This window comes from Furipterus horrens, unplaced genomic scaffold (genome assembly GCF_987537825.1).
Source record: "Furipterus horrens unplaced genomic scaffold, mFurHor1.1.pri manual_scaffold_4, whole genome shotgun sequence".
NCBI classification, from domain to species: Eukaryota; Metazoa; Chordata; class Mammalia; order Chiroptera; family Furipteridae; genus Furipterus; species Furipterus horrens.
Genome location: NW_028327174.1, coordinates 105,863,293 through 105,886,538, shown reverse-complemented (window position 1 = coordinate 105,886,538; position 23,246 = coordinate 105,863,293).

Below are 23,246 nucleotides of genomic sequence, written 5' to 3'. Positions count from 1 at the left end.
TGGGCCCTGAATGAAGACAGGGCTGGCTCCAGAGGCATGCTTGTGTGGTATGGTGAAAAGAGCTGGAAATTTTTAATTTCTATTTCAGAGTTATTTTTCTTGTCTACCTTAGCAAATCACTTCATTCTCCTGGAGACCTCTTATTTTCTACAGAAAAATAACACGAGATTAAAGAGTCTCTGAGATCCCTTTAAGTTTTAATATTCTGATGTTCAAGTACTTCACAATTTTGTCCAATACTGCTCCTAACATATGTACTCTATTCTTGGTCTTTTTTTTCCAAACCTTCTTTTTATGCTCTTCTTCCTGAAAAGAACCATAGATAAAAATCTTTAAATTCAGTGACTATTTTAGTGATGTGCTTGTATAAAATTGTGTTTGGTTTTTAAAGGAGGGCTGCGGTATAATACATTGTTTAGTCTTTGTCCCAGGTTCCTGAGGAGAGATTCTAAATCCTTGGAATTTCTTGAGTGCTAAGAGGAGTATCTCTTTTTCATGGTGGGCTTCTGGAGCAACGCCTGATGTTAAGCAAATAAAATGACTTACGATTGGTTTCAGAACAGGTGCCAACCACATCAAAAATACTGATCATGTGATTATAAGTTTGGAGTTTTGAACCATGAGATATCAGCCTGAACTCTGATCTCTATGGAGTGGGTGGGAGCTAGAGATTGCATTCAATCTCATGGTCAATGATTCAATCAATTATGACCACGTAATGACATCCCAATAAAATCCCTGAACATCGAAGCTCTCAGGTCAGCTTCCCTGATTGGTAATCATCCATTTACGGGTCAAGAGAGTGACTTGTCCTGATGACATAGAAACTTCACATTTGGGATCCTTCCTGACTTCACCCAATGTGTCTCTCTCTGGCTGATTCAGATTTGTATCCATTTGCTATAAGAAAAGTGTAATCATATATATAGCATTTTCCTAAGTTCTGTAAATCATTCCAGTGAATTGTTGAATTTGAGGGGGATAGTATAAATGCCCGAATTTATAGCCAAGTGATCAGAGTATGGCTGGGCCTGTGCAACCCTATACTGAAGCTAATGTCTGACATAAGACAGTAATTGTAGGGACTATTCCTTTAACTTGTGCAGTCTGTGCTGGATGTGGGAAGTTAGCATCAGAATTGCATTATAAGGGCTTACTGAATATTTTAGCAGATTTTCAAAATTACTTTTTACAAAATATTTGGTGACATGTTTTCATAATTGAACTCTCTGGAATGCCACTGCTTCATTACAGTAGCCATGAAAGAGTGACATGTGGTTGAAACAGCAGCACATAGCCTCCTCACAGGAGAGAATGAACCTAATTGAGTTGCTGCTAAAAGAAAGGATTGAATAAAGAAACAGATATATTGCAACTGTCAAGCAGGAAAAAAAGATATAAAAAAAATGTTAAGTTGGGGTGATCAAACTTCTCATAATTTTTTAGGAGACTCGGTGGTGCACAGCCAAAGAAAATAATAAATAAGAAAATTGACATCAGGATTCATTAGAACATTATATAAATTCAAACATGACAGAAGTTTAGAGTATATAGCTCACTGCAAAAACACCAGTTACATTAAAAAATATATATATGGTAAGGTTTAATGGAAAATATCACTTATTTATCATTGCATAAAGAATGTTGAAATTCATTATACTGAACTATAGTTGTGACCCACTTTAAAAATGTGATATTGCTTTTCCCATATGAGAGAATAAAAATTTCTATTAAAGAGAAAACTCCAGGACAACTTGTTTTTTTTTTTTTTTACATAGCTAATATCCAATAATGCAAACAATCTATCATAATGAATATTGACTTCCATGAGACAGTCTGAGGTTGGTTTAGGTTAAGAAAAATTACCAAATCATCATGTATGTTTTTTATAAGTGTATTTTCAAATATTAGGTTTTTTACCTGGATACCAATGTTATGCATTAGAGGGCAGCATTTAATTCAGAGAAGGGGACAACTCATGTGATATACAGTTACAATCAGTGGATAATAGAATAGGGATACATAAAAAGGTGAATCATTAAAAGCACCATCAAATTCTGTTCAAGTTTCATTCAGAAACTCTCTATACCTGGCAAAAGATACATAGAGCTCTTTTAATCAAAACCCTTGACATTCAAGTGAATTAGTTGTCTGTGCTAATACCCCTGTCACTTTCAGAAGTCTAGTGATCAGGCAGGTGTGAGGCGGGGGTGCAGCGAAGTGACCTCACTCAAGAATAACATCCCTGTGACTCAGATGATCACTGCTGCTGTCTCTATAGCTACCACTACCTCATTCTGGATGAGAGCCTTTGGACTTGTGAAACCAGAGAACAATCTTTCATTAGTTCATTAATCTTTCTGACAAACTCTTATTCATCATTTAAGGTCCAGAAACTACATTGGCAAAATTAATTACTCCATTATCTAGAATCGTATGGCTTTTTAAGCCATATTCTAATATGAACATGCACCAACTTAAATATTTTTTTTCTAAACATCTTGCCTAACCAGAATTCAGCACATTGATCATATGTGTGTATGTGCATAAATACACACCTGCATGGAATCATACATAAATTTTACATATGTTATATTTCTAATAGATAAGATCTGAATGCCTAACTTTCTGTAGCAAAGAGAACATAAACACAGTGGCTTGAATAAAGTATAAGTTTTTTATATTTTACATATAAGAGTCTCAATGTGCATAGTTGAGACTGATGAAGCTGTTCTGGTTCACAAAGTAACTCAGGGAATCTGTCACTGAACAGGTTATTCCATCCTCTCATTTCCCTGTTCCCTAGGGTGTTGCCATTCTTGCATTGTCAAAGCTGGTCACCCCTTTCATGTTTCAGCTCACAGTAAAAAGGAAAGGAGAAGTAAAAATGTCTGCTCTTTATTTGAAAGTCAATGCTTAGAAGTGCCACTAGTTGTTTCCCTAACAGTTACTAAACTCAGTCACACAAATGGCCATATCTACCCACAGAGGGAAATGGGTTATGTATTCTCTAATGGAGTGGCCATGTGTTTCCATTGTCATGGAAAGAGGAGAGAATGGTTTTCTGGGAAAGTACAATAATTTGCCACTTTCACAGCATATATGGCATAAAATAACAAAGGCTGATACAGCAAAAGTCCAAAGAGTACTTGGAAAAAGAAATAAAGAATTAACCTGAATGTTCTGCAGCAGTGTTTCTCAACTAGGTGGCATTCCAGTTGTGGCGACATTTTTGGTTGTTATAACTGGGGATGGGTTGCTACTGGTACCTAGTGCATAGAGGCCAAAGATGTGACTAACCATCCTATAATACACAAGAGAGCAGCCCACTTCACAAATAATTACGTGGCTCTAAATGTTAATACAGTTGAGGAACTCTATATAATAATTTTCCTACCTCTATAATGTTGCATGCGATTTGAAACAAATTGGGAACATGAAAGTTACATAAGGACAACAAACGTATCAGAGCTATTTATGTTTCTTTTGCTGTTTTACTTGCGTCAACCCTACTTGACTGGAAGCAGTTTGTGATTAAAAATCTCATTTTGTTGTTTTTATTACAGGCATGAGGGCAATTGGTTTGTTTCTAAATAGATAATGATGAATACAGAGCATCTCTTCTGTGCATTGTCCTATACCAACTTCTGTGGTGATTGCTGAAAAACTGTTCTCAAGGCCCTTGCCATTGATAGCCATTGTTTTTGATATTTCTCAAAACCCTAACCTGAACCCTAATCCCCATATCAGCTGTATCTCTACCCATTTCTTTCACAGTTGCAGAGATGTCCATGTCTGAAGGTTGTTTCATACCCCTTGAACCACCACACCAGGAAAGACTAAGTTAGTGACCCATGGTCTTGCCTTCATTTCAAATGTGTTCTTTTAGGGCAAGCCAAATCAGGAATCAGCTCTAAATCATTAACTTTTACCAACTCAATTAGATGGAAACATAATTAAGATTTACAGGACTATAAAGGAAGTGGCTGCTATTTAACCATTCAAAATGGGAAGTGAAAAGAATATCCCAGGCTTTATAAGAAACTGTAGTGTAACAAGCATACTCAACAAGCTGAGAAGCATGAGAGGGAAATGAGTATTTGGTGAATTTCATAGGAACTTCTGACCTTCTTAAGGGTTGCAGAATTACCTTTCTACCCCATGAGCCAGCCTCTCAAACAGCTTTGTTTTTTTGCTTTTCCTTCTCTGTCTCTACTTTTCTGCCTTTCTGTTTTTCTCTTCCTCCCTCTCCCCTTCCCTCCCTGTTTTCACCTTCCCATGTTCCCTTCCTTCCTCATTTTTCAAATTGTCCCAACCGTCATTCCTAGGTCATGCATTCAGACTTGCCTCTACCTGACCTAGTGTCCTTTTGCAAACTTTCTTAATCCAGGCCAAAGATCATACAACATGAAATTTATCTCTTTCAATCTTCATACATCCCTTAATTTGCCCAGAGACAAAACTCGATTTTCCAGCGCTGCCTCTGTCTTCTCCATTGGGGAAAATATATTATGATCATTATCAAGTGCACCATAAGGACTCACAAGAAAGGCAACATTGCACATGGAGCTTATTGAATTGCAAACAGCTTTCTCAGAAATCAAAGTGCCCCCTGATGCAAATCAGATGCTTACATAATGCTATTTCCTTGGAGGGCGACAAAGGAGTGATGGGATTAAGTTGCCCCTTTGTGGTACAGCAAAGCCTTTCTGTCTTCTTGCTTAAAGCAGGATATTTGACATATTAACTGGATTGGCATGAAATGTATCCAAAGATATTGAATGCACCTATTTTTCTTGATAGAAATTGTAACAAACCTCTTACCAAAGGATTTGAAGCAGCTGGAAGCTACTATGATGTTTCTGTCCCATTTTTCCCTCCCACTTCTGTATCTCCATATCCCTCCCTACCCTTTCCATAATCTCTAGATATTTAACAAAAACTGGTCACATCATGAGTGAAAAAAAATCCATCTTGTACTCACTGGATTTTATAAGTTAGCATCATTTTATAATATCTATTGAACACACATGTGCTACAGTGCTTTTTTGATTTTTACAGATGGCACGCCAAATTAGGACCAGTGATCCAGCAGTCATTTTGCATAAAGCCAGATTCCAGTTTGACAGGGCTATGCATCACCACACACCCTTAAGAATAATGCTCTGCTGTGTTTACACATGTCTTCCCAGCAGCTGATTTCTAAATATGGGCGCTGATGCATGGCATGTATTAGAGACTGGAATACACCTCCCATTGTGCAATCTCAATGAAGCCAACTGTATTTCCAACAAAAGCACCCTGCCTTCCTTTCTTTTGTCCTCTTATCTTCTACTTTCTCCTCTTTGTTTCCTTCTTCTCCTTTGTCATTATTCCTTCTGTTCATATTTTTCTATTCTGATATTTTTTCCTTTCCTACTAGTTTAGAGGCTCCTTGAAAATGGCATTGTATCTTAGTCTTTATACCTTCAGGATTTGGCTATAAAAAGGTGTCAATAAATGTTTACTAAATAAACAATTGATGCTATATTTATTATAGTTAAAAGCATATTCATCTATGATGATGGCATAATGCTAATATGTAAAATTTTTATCTTTGTTATTGTTATCAAAATGACTGTGTCTGTCATCATCATTGACATATCATCATTACTATGAGTGCTTATTCTCCACACCAAATATTATAAATATTAGTTACTTAACTCTGTAGTGACTTTGTTAGTATCTCATCTATAAAATGTAAATAATAATAGCATCACAGTCTTCCTGGGAAGACTAAATGATATGATATGCAGAAATCATTTATCAGAAAAAGAAATATTCTGTGGTGTTAGCTACTGATATAACTATTATTATTTTAATTTCTATCTTAAAGTTGAAGAAATAGGAACAGAGAGCTTAGGAGGTTTTCCAAAAGTCACTTAGTTATAAAGTGATGGAAATTGGAAACAAACTCAGTTTTGGCTCCATTGACAAGACCATACAAATACTGCTTTTCCATGATTAAAATTTATAAAGTTTTTGACAAAAGAAATAATAAGTCAAATAACTAACTGTCACAATTTTTCAAAAATAAGGTGTAGGACTTCTGGCCAAGATGGAGGCATAGACAGACACGCTGCATCCCCCTCCACAACTAAGAAGGAGTACAACTACCTCAGAACTAGAAACAACCAGAAGTTCCAGAAAGTCAAACCACATAGAAGTCCAGCAAACAAAGATATAAAGAAAAAATACTCATACAGACAGGTAGGAGGGGCAGAGCTGGAACAGAGAGGACGTGGTGTGGTGGTGGCAGCAGGGGCAGCAGCAGCAGGCTGGCAGAAAGCACAGTCACACATTTTAAAAAGTCAGGAGGGATACCCAGGGAACATTCCCAACTCCTCACCAAACCGCGCTACTCATGGTCCCAGCACCAGGAAAAATCAAGCTGTTTTGCTTCTGACTGTGCAAACCAGTGGGGGTTGGGGTGGAGGCAGAAACTGCCAGTCTCTCAGCAGAGTCTACTTGTTTGAAGGACCCCCATGGTCCTAGAGCATCCACAGACCCACCCAATCTGGGAACAATGGCCTGGGCAACAACTGTAGAGGCACCAGTCCCATACGGAAGTGGGAGAAATGCCTGAGAAAATGGCAAGTGTTGGGCAGGTGGCATTGTTCCCTCTCGGACCCCTCTCTAACATACAGCACCACAACATGGTGAAACAGGTCGCCCTGTACTGATGAATCCCTAAGGCTCCACCCTTCACAACGAAACAGGAGCAACAGGTCTACCTAAGACACAGAGGCAAACACACACAGGAGACTTTCAGCCAAGATGGAGGCCTAGACTGACATGTTCAGTCTCCCTCCACAACTAAGAAGGAATACAACTACGGCAAAACGAGAAATAACCAGTAGTTCCAGAAAATAAATGGAAGTCCAAAGTATGAAGTTATAAAGAAGTGGTGCTCATCCAGACGTGTAGAAGAGGTGAAACTAGGGCAGAGAGGTTAAGCTGTGCTGGTGGCAGCAGAAGTGGTGATGGTGGTGGGACAGCAGTAAGCACAGAGACCCACATTTAAGGGGAGGTGAGAAGCACCTGAGGAGCACCCCTGACTGCAGACCAGACCTGTCACCTTGCGATTCCAATGCTGGGAAAGGCAGACCCCCATTGCATTGGACTGTGAGGCCCAGAAGGGGGTGGGGATGGAGGAGGAGGCTCCTGGGCTTCTAGTGGAGAGTGAACAGCAGGAATCCATCTTGTACCCTCACCCCCACACAAAACACCACAGCGTGGTGAGAAGGATCATCCTCTTGTGACAAGTGCACAGGGTTCCACCCCCTATAGCGAAGGAGATATGATAGTCCTGCCCAGGAAACAAAGGTAAACAAAAAACTGTCAGGATTGCACAGATCATGATTGAGATTCCAGTGATGCAGCTGACCAGACAGCAAATATCTAATCTAACGAAGCAGCAGATAGGAGCTTTGGTTACAAAAATGCTTACAGACCTAACAGCAGATCTTAAACAAAGACAGGGGAAGGAATGAAGGCTAGTCCTCCTGAAATGAACAAAAACACATACAAAACTAGTGGTGAGGGAAAGAAAACCAGGGATCAAATCAACAAATCGGAACATAGGGAAAGAACAGTCAACCAGTGCAGAAAGAGGAAATGAAAAGTAAGGAAAATGAGAAGAGGCTCAGAAACCTATGGGGCAGCTATAAGCAGGCCAACATCCGAATCATAGGGGTGCCAGAAGGTGAAGAAGAAGAACAAGAAATTGAAAAATTATGTGAAAAAATAATGAAGCAGAACTTCCCTGACTTGGGAAAGGAAGTAGACTTACAGGTCCAGGAAACACAGAGTTCCAAAAAAACTGGACTCAGGGAGAACCACACCAAGACACATTATAATCAAAATGTCAAAAATTAAGGATAAAGAGAGTAGAAGAGAACTACATACAAAGGGGTCCCAATAAGACTATCAGCTGATTTCTCAAAAGAAACTCTGCAGGCAAGAAGGGACTAGCAAGAAATATTCAAAGTAATGAAAAGCAAAAACCTATAACCACAACTACTCTATCTGGTGAAGCTGTCATTCAGAATAGAAGGGCAGAGAAAGTGCTTCCAGGACAAAGTAAAACTGAAGGAGTTAATCAGATCCAAACCACTATTATATGAAATGTTGAAGGGACTTATTTAGGAGAAGGAGGATCAAAACTATGAATATTAAAATTAAAACTGTATCACAACCACCAACAGCAGAAGCTAGGGAATTGAAACAAAGGCAGACTAAGAGGCAACAAGAGTAGGAAAAGAATCATAGGTATGGGGAACATTTTGTGGGGAGGTCAATGGGGAGGGGGAGGGGAGAAAGGGAGGGAGATGGTACAGGAATTAAGAAGCATAGTAGGAGGGAGTGGAGTAGACAGAAAGATGTTGAGAAGAACTCTATGCACAACCAATGGGCATGGACTAAGAAGGGGGGGACAACTGGAGAGAGGGGCACCACGGGATGGAGGGGAACAAAGGGAAAAGAAATTGGGACAATTGTAACAGTATAATCAATAAAGCATACTTTTAGAAAAGGTGTAGATTGACCATAATTCTAAGAGAAAATAAATAGTGTCAAAAGGTTTTACTCTTACCATTAAATTTTTCTTTATCACAGGTTGGGAGCAGAGTGCAATTATACTTATGTAAATTAAAGAAATTTATCTACAAAGTTATTGTTTTTGCTAAAGCAATAATATTCAATATTATACTTTTTATACTTGGATATCAAACAAAACTTTGAATAGTTAATGAATTTCATTGCTATGACATTATCTGAAGAATGAGATCTGCTCTAAAGGAGAAATGCCTGCCTTTCCCCCCCCATTCATTCTTTCTCTTTTTCTGCTTTGATGGTCTCTGATTTTAGTTAATGTCTGTTAGAGTTAATATGATGATTATGGGTAAAAGTAAATATTTAGGAATTTAAATAAATAGTTACATGAGAGATAAGGTGATTAACACATTTAAAATTACAATAAAAAGACTGGCAGATGATCTGATGCCACCAGAAGCAGATCCAGGAAGTGCAGATCATTCTAAGAAGCACCAACAAACAATAGGAGTCACAAAAATGGGGAGAAAAAGAAACAACCCCCCACAGAAAGTAAAGGTAGAATACCCAGAAAGAGTGCTAAATAAAATAGAGGGGAGCAAACTATCAGATATGGAATTCAAAACATGGATTATGGAGAAGCTCAATGAGCTCAGCAGAAACTACAAAAAACTCCAGAAAACTACAAGGAACTTACTGAGAATTAAACCAGCATGAAAAAGGACATAGAGGCTATCAATAAGACCCAGGAGGAAATGAAGAATACAATCTCTGAATAGAAGAACACAGTAGAAGGAATTAAAAGCAGGCTAGAGGAAGCAGCAGATCAGATCAGTGAGCTGGAGGACAATGTAGACAAAAACTCACAGAGAGTTCAACAAAATAAAAAAAGACTGAACAAGACTTAAGAGGTTCTAAGACAGCTGCAGGACAACATGAAATGTAATAATATTTGTATCATAGGAATTCCAGAAGGAGAAGAAGAAGAGCAAGGGATAGAAAACCTCTTTGAAAAACTAATGACAGGAAACTTCCCTAACATGAGGAGAGAAAGAGTCACGAAAGTCCCGGAGGCACAGAGGGTTCCAAAGAAGATGAACCCCAACAGGCCCACTTCAAGACACTTCATAATAAAAATGGCAACATTCAAAGACAAAGAGAGAATCCTAAAGGCAGCAAGAGAGAAACAATTAACAACATACAAGGAAACTCCAATAAGGCTTTCATCAGATTTCTCAGCAGAAACATTAAAAGCCAGAAGGAAATGGCAAAAAATATTCCAAACAATGAAAAACAAAGACCTACAACCAAGAATACTCTACCCAGCAAGACTTTCATTCAAAATGGATGGTGAAATAAGGAGTTTCCAAGACAAAAGAAGGCTAAAAGAATACATCACCACCAAACCAGCATTGCAAGAAATGCTAAAGGGTCTGCTTTAAGAAGATGAAGAAACAGAGAGAGACAGAGAGGAACACAAATACAAAAGGGGAAAATGACAATGAATAAGTACGTATCAGTAATAACCTTAAATGTAAATGGACTAAATGTTCCAATCAAAGACACAGGGTAGCTGAATGATTAGAAAGAATGACCCACATATATGCTGTCTACAAGAGACCCACCTTAGAACAAAAGATCTACATAGACTGACAGTGAAGGGATGGAAAAAAGTATTTCAAGCAAATGGACATTAAAAAAAAAAACTGGGGTAGCAATATTTATATCAGACAAAACAGATTTCACAGCAAAGTCCATAAAAAAAGACAAAGAATGACATTTCATAATACTTAAGGTAAAAATCCATCAAGAAGATATAACGCTTATAAATATATATGCACCCAACTTAGGAGCACCCAAATATGTAAGGAAAATTTTGAAAGACTCCAAGAAAGATATAGATAGCAACACACTCATAGTAGGGGACTTTAACACCCCATTGACAACAATGAACAGATCTTTGAAGCAAAGAAACACCAAAGATATTGAGGTACTGAACAACACTCTAGATCAAATGGACTTAGTCTATATATATATATATATATATAGAACTCTTCACCCCAAATAAAAAAAATATACATTCTTCTCAAGTACACATGGAACATTTTGAAAGATAGGCCACATGTAGGACACAAAACAAGCCTCAACAAATTCAAGAATATTGAAATTATATCAAGCATCTTCTCAGATCACAATGGCTTAAAATTGGAAATCAACCTCAAGGAAAAAACTCAAAAACATTAAAACTCATGGAGAATGAATAACATGCTATTAAATAATGAATGGGTTAACAATGACATCAAAGAAGAAATCAAAAATTTCTGGAAACTAATGATAATGAACACACAACAACCCAAAACCTATGGGATACAGCGAAAGCAGTCCTAAGAGGAAAGTTCATAGTAATACAGGCTTACCTAAAAAAGCTAGAAGAATCTCTAATAAAAAATTTAACCCTACAGCTACAAGAATTACAGGAAGAACAACAAGCAAAGCCCAGAGCGAGTAGAAGGAAGGAAATCATCAAGACCAGAGCACAATTAAATGACATAGAGACTAAACTAACAATTCAAAAGATCAACAAAAGTAGGAGCTGGTTCTTTGAAAAGATAAACAAAATCAACAAGCCTTTAACCAGGCTCATCAAGAAAAAAAGAGAGAGGCCCAAATAAATAAAATCAGAAACAAAAGAGGAGAAATCACAACTGATACCACAGAAATAGAAAGAATTGTAAGAAATTATTATGAACAACTGTATTGCAAATAATTTGACAACCGAGAGGAAATGGACAAATTCCTGGAAACATATAGTCTTCCAAAACTGACTCAAGAAGAAGCAGGAAGCCTGAATAGACCAATAACAACTAGTGAAATTGAAGCAGTAATCAAAACACTTCTGGCACACAAAAGCCCTGGACCGGATGGCTTCACAGATGAATTCTACAAAACATTTAGGAAAGAACTAACTCCTATCCCCCTCAGACTATTCCAAAAGACTCAAGAAGAGGGAAGACTCCCAAACTCGTTCTATCAAGCCAGTATTACCCTAATTCCAAAACCAGGCCAAGACACAACAAAGGAACATAACTGCAGGCCAATATCACTGATGAACATATATGCTAAAATTATCAACAAGATATTGGCAAACCGGATCCAGCAACACATTACAAAGATCACACACAATGATCAAGTGGGATTCATCCCAGGGATGCAAGGATGGTTTAATATTCGCAAATCAATAAATGTAATACACCACATAAACAAAATGAAAGACAAAAACCACATGATCATATCAATGGATGCAGAAAAAGCATGTGATAAAGTACAACACCCATTTATGATGAAAACTCTCAGCAAAATGGGAATAGAGGGGTCATACCTCAACATAATAAAGGCCATATATGAGAAACCTGAAGCCAACATCATACTCAATGGGTGAAAACTGAGAGCATTCCCCCTGAGGTCAGGAACAAGACAAGGATGTCCACTCTCTCCATTCCTATTCAACATAGTCTTGGAAGTTCTAGCCACAGCTATCAGACAAGAAAGAGAAAGAAAAGGCATCCAAATTGGAAAAGAGGAAGTAAAACTGTCATTATTTGCAGATGACATGATAGTGTACATAGAAAACCCTATAGACTCCACAAAAAAATTACTCAATCTAATAAGTGAAATCGGCAAAACAGCAGGGTACAAAGTCAATATTCAGAAATTGAAGGCATTTCTGTACACCAACAATAAAACATCAGAGACAGAAACTGAAAGAAAAATTCCATTTACCATAGCAATAAGAAAAATAAAGTACCTTGGAATAAACTTAACCAAGGAGGTAAAAGACCTCTACTCAGAAAACTACATAACACCGAAGAAAGAAATTAAGGAAGATACAAATAAATGGAAACATATACCATGCTCATGGACAGAAAGAATCAACATCATTAAAATGTCCATACTACCCAAAGCAATTTATAGATTCAATGCAATCTCTATTAAAATACCAATGAAATTTTTCACAGACCTAGAACAAATACTTCAAAAATTTATATAGAACCAAAAAAGAGCCAGAATAACAACAGCAATTTTGAGGAAGAAGAACTCAGTAGGAGGAATCACAATACCTGATATCAAACTATACTACAAGGCTACTCTAATCAAAACAGTCTCATACTGGCATAAGAACATACACATAGATCAATGGAACAGAATATAGAACCCAGAAATAAACCCAGATCTATATGGTCAACTAATATTTGACAAAGGGGGAAGGAACATCAAATGAAGTGAGAAGAGCCTCTTCAACAAATGGTGTTGGGAAAACTGGACAGGGACATGCAAAAAAATGAATCTAGACCACCATCTTAAACCACACAACAGAATAAACTCAACATGGACCAAAGACTTAAATGTAAGCTGTGGTACCATAAAAGTCCTAGAGGAAAACATAGGCAGAAAAATTTCAGATATCCCACATAACAATATTTTCACTGATACATCTCCTAAGGCAAGGGAAATAAAGGAAAGAATAAACAAATGGGACTATATCAAACTAAAGAGTTTCTGCTCAACAAAAGAAAACATCAGCAAGATGAAAAGGGAACCAACTGTATGGGAAACTATATTTTCCAATTATACCTCAGAGAAATGATTGTTCTTTAAAATATATAAAGAACTTATACGACTCAACTCCAAGGAGACAGGCAACCCAATTGAAAAATGGGCAAAAAACCTGAACAAACACTTCTCCAAAGAGGACATACAGAGGGTCCATAGACATATGAAAGAGTGCTCAACATCACTAGCCATCAGAGAGATGCAAATAAAAACCACAATGAGATACCACCTCACACCAGTCAGAATGGCCATCATCAACAAATGAACAAACAACTTGTGCTGGAGAGGATGCAGAGAAATGGGAACCCTGGTACATTGCTGGTGGGAATGAAGACTGGTGCAGCCACTATGGAAAACAGTTTGGAATTTCCTCAAAAACTAAAAATGGAACTGCCTTTTGAACCAGCAATTCCATTGCTAGGATTATATTTGAAAAATCCTGAAACACCAATTCAAAAGAACCTATGCAACCCTATGTTCATAGCAGCACTATTGACAATAGCCAAGTGCTGGAAACAACCTAAGTGCCCATCTGTAGATGAGTGGACCAAAAAACTGTGGTACATTTACACAATGGGGTACCATGTAGCTGAAAGAAAGAAGGAACTTCTACCATTTGCAACAACATGGATGGAACTAGAGAGAATTATGCTTAGCGAAATAAGCCAGGCAACAAAAGAAAAATACCTTATGCTGTCACCTATTACAGGAAACTAATGAACAACACAAAGAAATGAGCAAAATTGAACCAGAGGTATGTAAACAAAAAGTAGACTAACAGTAACAAGGGGGGAGGCGGGAGGGAGAGAAGGGAGTAAGAAGGGGAAGTGTCAAGTCAAAGAACATGTATAAATGACCCAGGGACATGGGCTACTGAGTGGGGACTGAATGTGGGGGAAGGGAGGGACAGGGTGCAGGGAAGCAAGAGGGGAAAAAAGTGGAACAACTGTAATGGAAAAACAAACAAAAAAATTTTTAGAGAGGGAAAAATAAAAATATGAAGAATGGAAATGCCAGTTCAGTGAATATTAGAAAGACAAGGATTTTCCTTCATGTTGTATTTTTTTTCTCCCTATCTGATCCCTCCAGAGTTTGGCATTCTAAAGTAGTAAGTAATGACATAAGTTTCTTTGCATAGAACTAATAAGACCAGTTGTTAATAGAGGTTTTTTTTTTTTTTTTTTTTTTTTTTTGCTATGTCTTTGACTGGAATGTCATGCCTAAAGGAGACATACTTGGGCTCAGATTGTTACCAAAAAGCCCTGAGGAACTGGGAATGACTTTCAAAGGTAATAAAAGCCCACGAGATAAAAGGCCTGACACCTTGGTTGGCTGTGCGGTCCATGGCAATCTTTCCAGGAAAGGAATGAAGGTTGTTTTCCTGAAAGATGGCTAGAAGGGACCTTAAGGCACAATGGAAAACCAGAAGGATTTGGAAAAGACAGGTGTCTACAGGCAAGGCTGAATGCCAGGTATGTGGCTCAGCTTCTGTGCCCTGAAGGGCGGACTGAAGGTCACCCTAAATGTTCCTTGCATAAGTTCCAGCAAAGCAGAACTGAAGATCATAAGTGATCATTTTCTTCTCTTGTTGTGTTTATGCAAATGAACAAGATAAATTAAAAATGGACTTAATGCAGTCCCTTTAATGACAAGGAGGGTAATCTTAGGGAGAAAAATCATTATTCAAGGAAAATCACAATGATCAGTGGTAGACTATAAAGTAGTGCAGTTAATCATCTTTAAAGTTTCTCTTCATTTAAAATATGTTTTCACTTGAAAGTTAAACTACATGGTATCATCAAAGATAAGCGTATGCCAAGACCTGGCAGTGTCATCAGGGGAAGACAGCAGTCATCACTAGATGCATGAAGAAAAGAAGCCAGACCCTTAGGCAGCCACTGGGAAAGTATGTATTTAAGCTGCTTCCAGGGAGAAACTGGCTGATGGGTGACACTGGTTAATAAAATTTTATAGGTTTCACGTGTGTAATTCTATGATATATCATCTGCATTGTGTACTCACCACCCAAAGTCAAATCTCCTTCCTTCACTAAACACTCAACCCCCACTATGCTTTTCTATTTCCCACTCACCTTTTCCTCTGGTAACCACCATACTATTGCCCATGCCTATGAGTTTTTGCTTGTCCTATTTGTGCATTTGTTGCTTTCTGTTTTATACCCCACATATGAATGAAATGACATGGTTTCCCTATGAAAACAATATGAAGTTTCCTCAAAAAATTAAGGATAGAGTTACCATATCACCCAGCAACCCAAGTTCTGGGTATGTACTCAAAATTTGAAAACATTTATTTGCAAAGATATAGGCACCCTTTTGATAACTGTATCATTATTAGTGGTGGCCAAGACATGAAACAACTGAAGTGTCCTTCATTCAGTGATTGGATAAAGATATGGTAAATATATATTATGGAATACTACTCAGCCATAATAAAAGACAAAATACTGCCATTTGTAACAACACAGATGAATATCGTGTATGTTAAGCAAAATAAGTCAGGTAGAAAAAGTCACAGTGGACATTTTTATATGTTCCCTCTATGCTGAGCCTAGATATGTAACCACAGGGTTTAGGGGGATGGTGAAGAAATAGGGGCAAGGAGATGTGTGGTGGGTAAAAATGTTCCTGCACCCATTTAGAACTGCTTCTTTGTTGAGCATGGGACTCATGAATGCAAGCCCCATTGGCTATCTGAACTAGCCAATCCAGGGGCCCATTCCATCACAGTAGTCTCAACAGCTGGGTGCCAGAAGTATGTACAAAATATTGCCAAAGACATGTTGTCATTCTGGTTACACTGTTAAAGAGAGACAAAGGAGAAAGGAGGATGCCCTGGCTTTCCCAGGCTCAGGGGTGGATTGCAGACAGCCCCTAGAAGTGCACAAAATTAGAAGCTGGACCCTCAGGCAGCAGCTTGTTAACTATTCAAACCCTCTTCAGGGAACTACAGGGAGATGAAAGATTTTGCCTGTCCCCTCTGTAGTGAGCCTTGAGGTTTTAACCTCAAGAGTGCTTGCAGACCCATTAGGAACTACTTTGTTTTAGTCCTGTGTGTTTCGTGTCCACAGTCACGAGTGTTGTCATCACAGTATTTCCAGCTCCCCCATTCCCAATGCGATATAGGTGTATAGTAGGTGTTCACATAATTGCTGAACAGATGGATGAACTGAATCAAGAATATCCTAAAAAGAGAGAAAAGTTTATCAAGACAACCATAGAAAAGGTGACTATCTAGCTAGTTTATATTTTACAAATTAACTCCAAAACAATGGTTTCTAAGGCAAGTACATCAGGAAAAAAAAAATTAAGCCTTTAAAAATACAGATCCACTGAGCTAGAATCTCTGGTCACAGATATTTAAAAACAAATGCCTCGTGAGTTTTCTAATATAGTTAATAACATCTGCTCTTAAATGAGTTTTCCTTATATTATTTGAAATGCTCTGAACTTTCAACTTTATCAGTTACACAAAACTGTATTTGAATAAAAGCTTTAGGATAATCCACTGTTTCAGATTTTTAATTGAGAATACTCTGTCAATGACTTGGCAGAATTATGTAAAATTATTCTAGCATATTTCCTATGTATAAATTCTACTAGTTTAAAATTATCCCCCCTTTTCATAAGAATTAGCATTTTATTCACCTACTGTCGCCCCTTAAAGTATAAAAGATTTCAAGATAGGAAATGTGCCCTTGTCATGAACTGCTCCAAAGTAAAAGGAACCAAGTAAATTCAAATGGTGTCTTACAGAGTAATTGCCTTCTTTTCATACTAATAAAAGTGGTCTCTCCTGCCTATGTCTCCTGGCTTGTCCATAGAACACAGGCAACTGTGTCAACATTTAGCAACCTTAAATATATGCCAGACACTAGTATGCACATAATAAGTGTTTCTGTAGTCAATAACAATCTTATAAATTATTCTGTGCTCAAGGTGCATATTAAAATGCCTATTTTTCCTCTCAACAATGACATGTGTTCAAAAGTGGATAAATACTGAATATCTGTTATGTATGTTGGCAAATGAAAAAACATTAAATATAATGCTTTAAATGAAGTCTAATGAAAAGACCATTTCACACCAAGTTCTTTCCACCATTAACATGCTCTAATCTTCACTCAAAAGATATGACCGCTAAGTGGAAAAGAAAAACATCACAGTCAGGATATAGAGGGAAAAATAATCTGCAAGACAGTGACAGAAGGCAGTCATTTAAAAATGTGATATAAATGGTGCTTAACCCTTCAGTTTCAAATTAGAAAATATGTGTCTGGAGTTGACAGTAGACTTTAGTGGTAAAGGTAGTTCAGTTGCGTGCAGAGCCATTTTCACAATTTTAAGAGTGGTAAATGTTCTTTTTTATTCAAGCAACAGAGGAATGTATAAAATAGAAAGTGGTAGTCCTTCCTCTCAATGCCACTACGATTGAGTCAGCTAAGTACTTTCTAGAATAGTATTTATGTACATACAGACATGTGCATGCATGGGTTATGAGTATGTGTGTATCTGGTATTTGTGTGTGAGAGAGAGAAAGGTATCCTATATAAAAATTCTAATGGCTTTCATAAATTTGGAAGTGCCTTTTCGGCAATATGTAATAGAGATGCTCACATCACTGAAGGGAGAGGAGAGAAGCTCCTAATTGCCTATCACATTACTTTTGGAGCTAAATGGATGTTACATTATTCAGGATGAAGAAATATATTTTTAAAGTACCAAGCAAGATGAATGCCTCAGAATCTCTCATTTGCTCCAAAAGCTGTTCATTGTTTGTCTTTTTATTGCTTTGTTATTGCCACAATGAAGGATACCTTTGGTGCATGATGTTGTTTGCAGGACAATTTTTGCCTCAAAAAAAAAGAAGAATTAATTATTTTCTGCCATTTTCCATTTCGTCACCAATTTCCAAGTGTCATGAAAGTGAGCTCTGTTTTTACACGACATTCCGTTCTTATTACCATCTTCCTCTCAAGAATGAAAGTCTGTAATGAAAGCAAAGCCAAAGCTGGCATAGGAGGGCTGTAATAATTCACTCTCATGACGAAGATAGTAATGGGAAATGACAGTGGCACAAAATGAGTCCTTTCCGATCCTATCCCCTTGGATGATAATGAAAACAGAAGATGGCACCAACTTTATTCATCTTCATGACACCTATTGTGATAGGATTGAAAGCTGCAGCTATAAACCCATCTGAAGTTACAATTTCCCAGTCTCATTCCCATTATGTGTTTAAATAACAAAAACAAATAAAATAAAACAAAGCACCCCAAAAAACTACCAGTTCTTCTGGGAATCCAGTTATGGGAAAGCTTTCAAAGGCTGCAGAATTTGCACAACTTCCATCTCCTAAAATCATGTTTACTTTTTTGTTATGAAATCATCTTAGCAATGCATCTAAAAGTAGTGATACGAAAGAGGATGGAGAGAATATAGAAATAAAGACATTTTTTAAAGTTAGAATTTGGTCCTCTGACTTTCCTGAAAAAATGCAAATTAAAGGTATAAAATATTCAACTAATACAGCTAATATATTATCTTACCCATTCTTGCATAGTTTTCTCCTCTCCTCTCCTTCCTTTCTTTTTGAACTATGATTATGTCTTTATAAAATCTAAAAGGAATTTAGAGCTAAGTTGATCCAATCTCTTCATTTTATAGATGAAAAAGAGGCTTGGAAAGGTGAAACATCTTATCCACCGCTATCCAGGCAGTGCCAGAATACTCCCTCACGATTTTTTATTCTGATTCTTCTAGAATGTAGGTTGAAATACCAAAGACAAAAGTGAAAGGAAGAATTGTATATGCACCCTGCTTGATTTCTTTGCAGCTCCTCTGTAAAGGGAAGGTGGCATTCTCTCAAGGAATACATTTTGGCACGAGACTCCTGGGTCTGTCTGTGCCTTTGGGTCAGTCATGTCTCTGAGTTTCAGTCTTCTACTATAAAACAAGTTTAGAAAATATAAGGGGTGCACAAAATGGCCTATCTAAATAGGTAAAGTGATTAACTTATTCTTTCCTCTTCTTACTGCTTTCAAATATGACTTTCTTCCCTCCCCTCCTCACTTTGCTTTGCACTATTCTGTGATCATGAGCTAGGGAGCAACACAAACTAAAGTTGCAAAGGCTCTACTCCTGTGCTAGGTATCTCTGCGCTGAGTCATTTCATACCATGGGCAATGGACCCTTTGGCTGACTTCTTACAATAATCCTCCACTTCTGGCAGTAAAGAAAAATGGTCTATTTTCTCCTCTTTGCAAGCACCTGAGTCCTTTCAAAAATATTCAAGCTTGGCTGCTTTTCTGTGTATCTAAGCAGTCCATGTGAAAATGCATAGCACTAAGCCCTGACATGCTCAAGGAGTGAAGTCAATCCACAGCACCCTTTATTCTTGCTTTGCAAAGGGCGTCTGCTCTAGGCAATGTCCTGCATTCAGAATTCTTTAGGCGAGAGACAAGCACCATTCTCTGCCTCTGCAAACTCCAGGGAAAACATGCCACACTGGAGGTACCCATTCTATACCAGCATGAAAAGAGCTATTTTTGCAGCTAACAAGCATTTAGCAAGGAGTTGGGAATGTATTAATAACATGTCAAGATCCACTTCTGAGAGACATTCCAGTCTCTAGGCGATTATTGGGGGATGTCCTCACTTGACTGAGGGAAGAAGGAATAGGATAGTCATATATATATATACACATATATATACCACCTCCACTAAATTCTTTCATTGACTTTGTTCTCCAACAAATCTCTAACCTTCTTTTACATTGGCTGTTATGAATCAGGTGTGACCACTGGACCAGCTTAGCCATTTGGGGAGGAGTCTTTTGCTTCTTTTTAGATAAGTTGCAAACTTGTACTTCATTGTCTCAGCTTTCAGATTTAGAAGAAATTGTGAGACTCAGCAAAAGTCTCATTGCATTCTTTACAGATCTCAAATGGTTGTTGTAATAAGCATAACTTTTGGATGTAATGTAATAGTTTATTTTATATTTCTACTAAATGCTTATATAATGGCTCCTTAGTTGTGGGGCAATTGAAGTCTGTAGAAGGTAAGTTTCTTCTTCTGATGCAAGAAATCATCTGATTAAGTCAAATATTTCAACAAATATAAAGTAAAAATATATGCTACAACACTAATTTTTAAGCAATCAAAAAATCTAGGAGTCCTAGAACTTTATGTGTTTTAGGATTTGTTACATTAAATACCTCTTTGTACATAATGAAGCATTCATGGTTCCAGTGGGAGTGAGGGTACCACCAGATCTGTGTAATAGTGATATTTAGACTGAGTTTTTGTAGTTCCCTTAAGATAACATGATGAGATCCTTTCAAACTTTTTGTTAAGTTTTTTAATCTACCCATAAGCTTTTGGGAGTTGATCTTTATAACAACTATTCTTCTTTTATACTTTTCTTTGAATACTTTCAGGTAAATGAAGAACCTTCAGACAAATGAATTTAAAAAAAATTCTTTTAAACAACAACCATATTTTTGATGGGAAAAATGCTCTAGATTTGTAGATCTTCCTCTTCCACTAATTAATAGAACCCCTGCCATGCTAACTATATTTTGATACCTAATGTGTGGAAGACTTTGTGTTCTGTGACTTTGGATAAGTAGCTTTATTCCTTCAGGCCTTTGTTGACTTATCTATGCAATATAAGAGAGAGAATTAGATTTTTGGTTTGTAATCTGTTCTGAGGACCTCTTATGTTCTGTTGAGATACTCAACTGCTCCCACAGAGAAAGAAGAGACAGGATACATAAATTACAGGGGCTTCCCAACAGCCACTTAATCAGTGGAGGAGTTCTGCTTATATCATTTTATGTATTTGGCTTCTACACAAAATTGATTTTTGAAAATGAAGTTCAACCCTAAAATCCCTAGATTGGAATTTCCTTCTGACTCTACTTATCTATGATTCTGTGAAATAGCACATGATTTCAAAAAAACGGTTAGCCTAAGTTAAGCCACACTCTCTTCTAAGGCACAAGGCATAGGGTAAGGTTAGAGTCATACAAAATTGCTCTGTCACTCAACTTGACATCACTACTCAATTTTGTTTAGTGAGCAAATAATAGCACAAAAAGAGGATGTTCCCTGGCCATACTCATACCAAGCAAGAAAAGGCTTTATTTGAAACTTATACCCCAGGGCTCAAAGTAAACTTGAAAATTGATATTAGCTTGCAAAAGGGCAAACAAATATTCTTAAGACCTTACCATAGGAAGACAAAGAAAAACATCAGCCATGATGTAACTGTATAACTGTCCTATCTTGATGGGAGCTCTTTCTGTAGTTTCTGATCTTAGCACTTTTAAAAAAGAAACATTATGTGTAATTTATTTCAAAGATAAATTTGTTTTAACTTAAAGATATTTGGAGTATTTTTCCACTAGTGCAGGTAAAGATAAAATTTGTGCTGTCTTAAAGCACTATGGATATTTTCTATAACAATTCTAACTATCTAAAGTTACTATCAAAAGAATACCAGGAAAAAACAAAGAGCAAATGCATGTAAAAATCTATTTCTAAACCTATTTTGTAGTTAAATAAGACATTTTCAGAAAAAAATTATTAGTTTTTAATTTTCTTATTTTTCCATTTGTAGTCTAAAATGGATTTACTAGAGAGTAATGAAATCTTCACATATTTTTGGTAAATTAATTTTACATTTGTAAATTAAGTCATCAGTGAAATTGAAAAGATAACTTGAAAATTTCATTCCTGATGGCTTGGAGTGAAATTGCTCTGTATTCCTTCTTGGTTAAATGCAGTGTCCCCACTACATTTTGATTGTGCAAGTAAGTCAAACTTAAGAAAAATTCATGTACAAAAACCTGCTTGCAATTACTTTGCCTGACAGTCAGGTAAAATATAATTAAAAGGTTTGATTTGTACAGGTGCTAAAAAGAAGTCTCTTGCAAAATAAGCAAACCATAACGTCAGGCACTCTGTTTGGATTATTAATGTGTTATGATCTTAATTATGACTTTCCAGTGTTATAATCTCAGGTCTATTGCTAAGGAATGGGAGTTATAAAATTAAGTTGTCAAAATCTTTATCAGAGAGTTATTTTAACATAATTTTTGAAGAAAATTTATTGCTTAATTATAAAGGTAGTATAACTACAATCTAGAAAATATATAAAATGATGAAAAGAAAAAATAATTATCTATTATTCCAATGCTCAAACTACCCTTATTATTATTTTGGAGGTGTTCCTTCCAGGCTTTCTTCATTTGCCTTTATTAATATTTTTGTTTATAATTTGAGTGTGTACACATAACATTTTGTACCTTGTATTTTCACTTTACTGTGTATATTTAATAGAGTTTTATATTTTCAAAATAAGCCTAGTTTGTATTAGGAAATTATTTAGTAAGAGAAAGTAGTGAGCATAGCACTGAGACTCAGGCCTGGTCCACTGGTCCGGAAGGTATTTCCACTTTTCTAAGAGGCTTGCAACACTAGCCTATTTTCATTCCCTGGAACCATTTTATGAGAATTGCTTTGCTCTATGCTGAATACTAAATACAGGACAAAGTCTCCATCAATTAAGGCTTGGACTGAGTCCAGACCTAAATCACTGAGGTAGAATTGTTGCATCTCGGCTTCACAGAAATCACTGTATAAAGGCACCAGATGATACAGGACACCATAATTGCTGCCCACGGAAGCCAAAGGAGGGCATTGGAATCCATAGAGATGAAAGCATTTCTTTCAAGGACACCTGAAGGCATGTTATGAAAGCAAAAGCTGCAATAAAATCAAAATTGCCTAGAAAACTAACTATAACATATAAATCATTGTATGAATAAGGGTAATTTTAATTTTTAAAAAGGTATATAAGTAATTCAAACACTAAGAGCCCCTGCAATTTTATCCTTTGAGACTGAAAAAGTGAATGTGGAAATCTATAAAGTCAACTTTATGTGCATATGTATAGTCATAATTTGACTTTAGTATGCATGGGAACACTATCTCAGTGATATCTAAATTATAAACTGT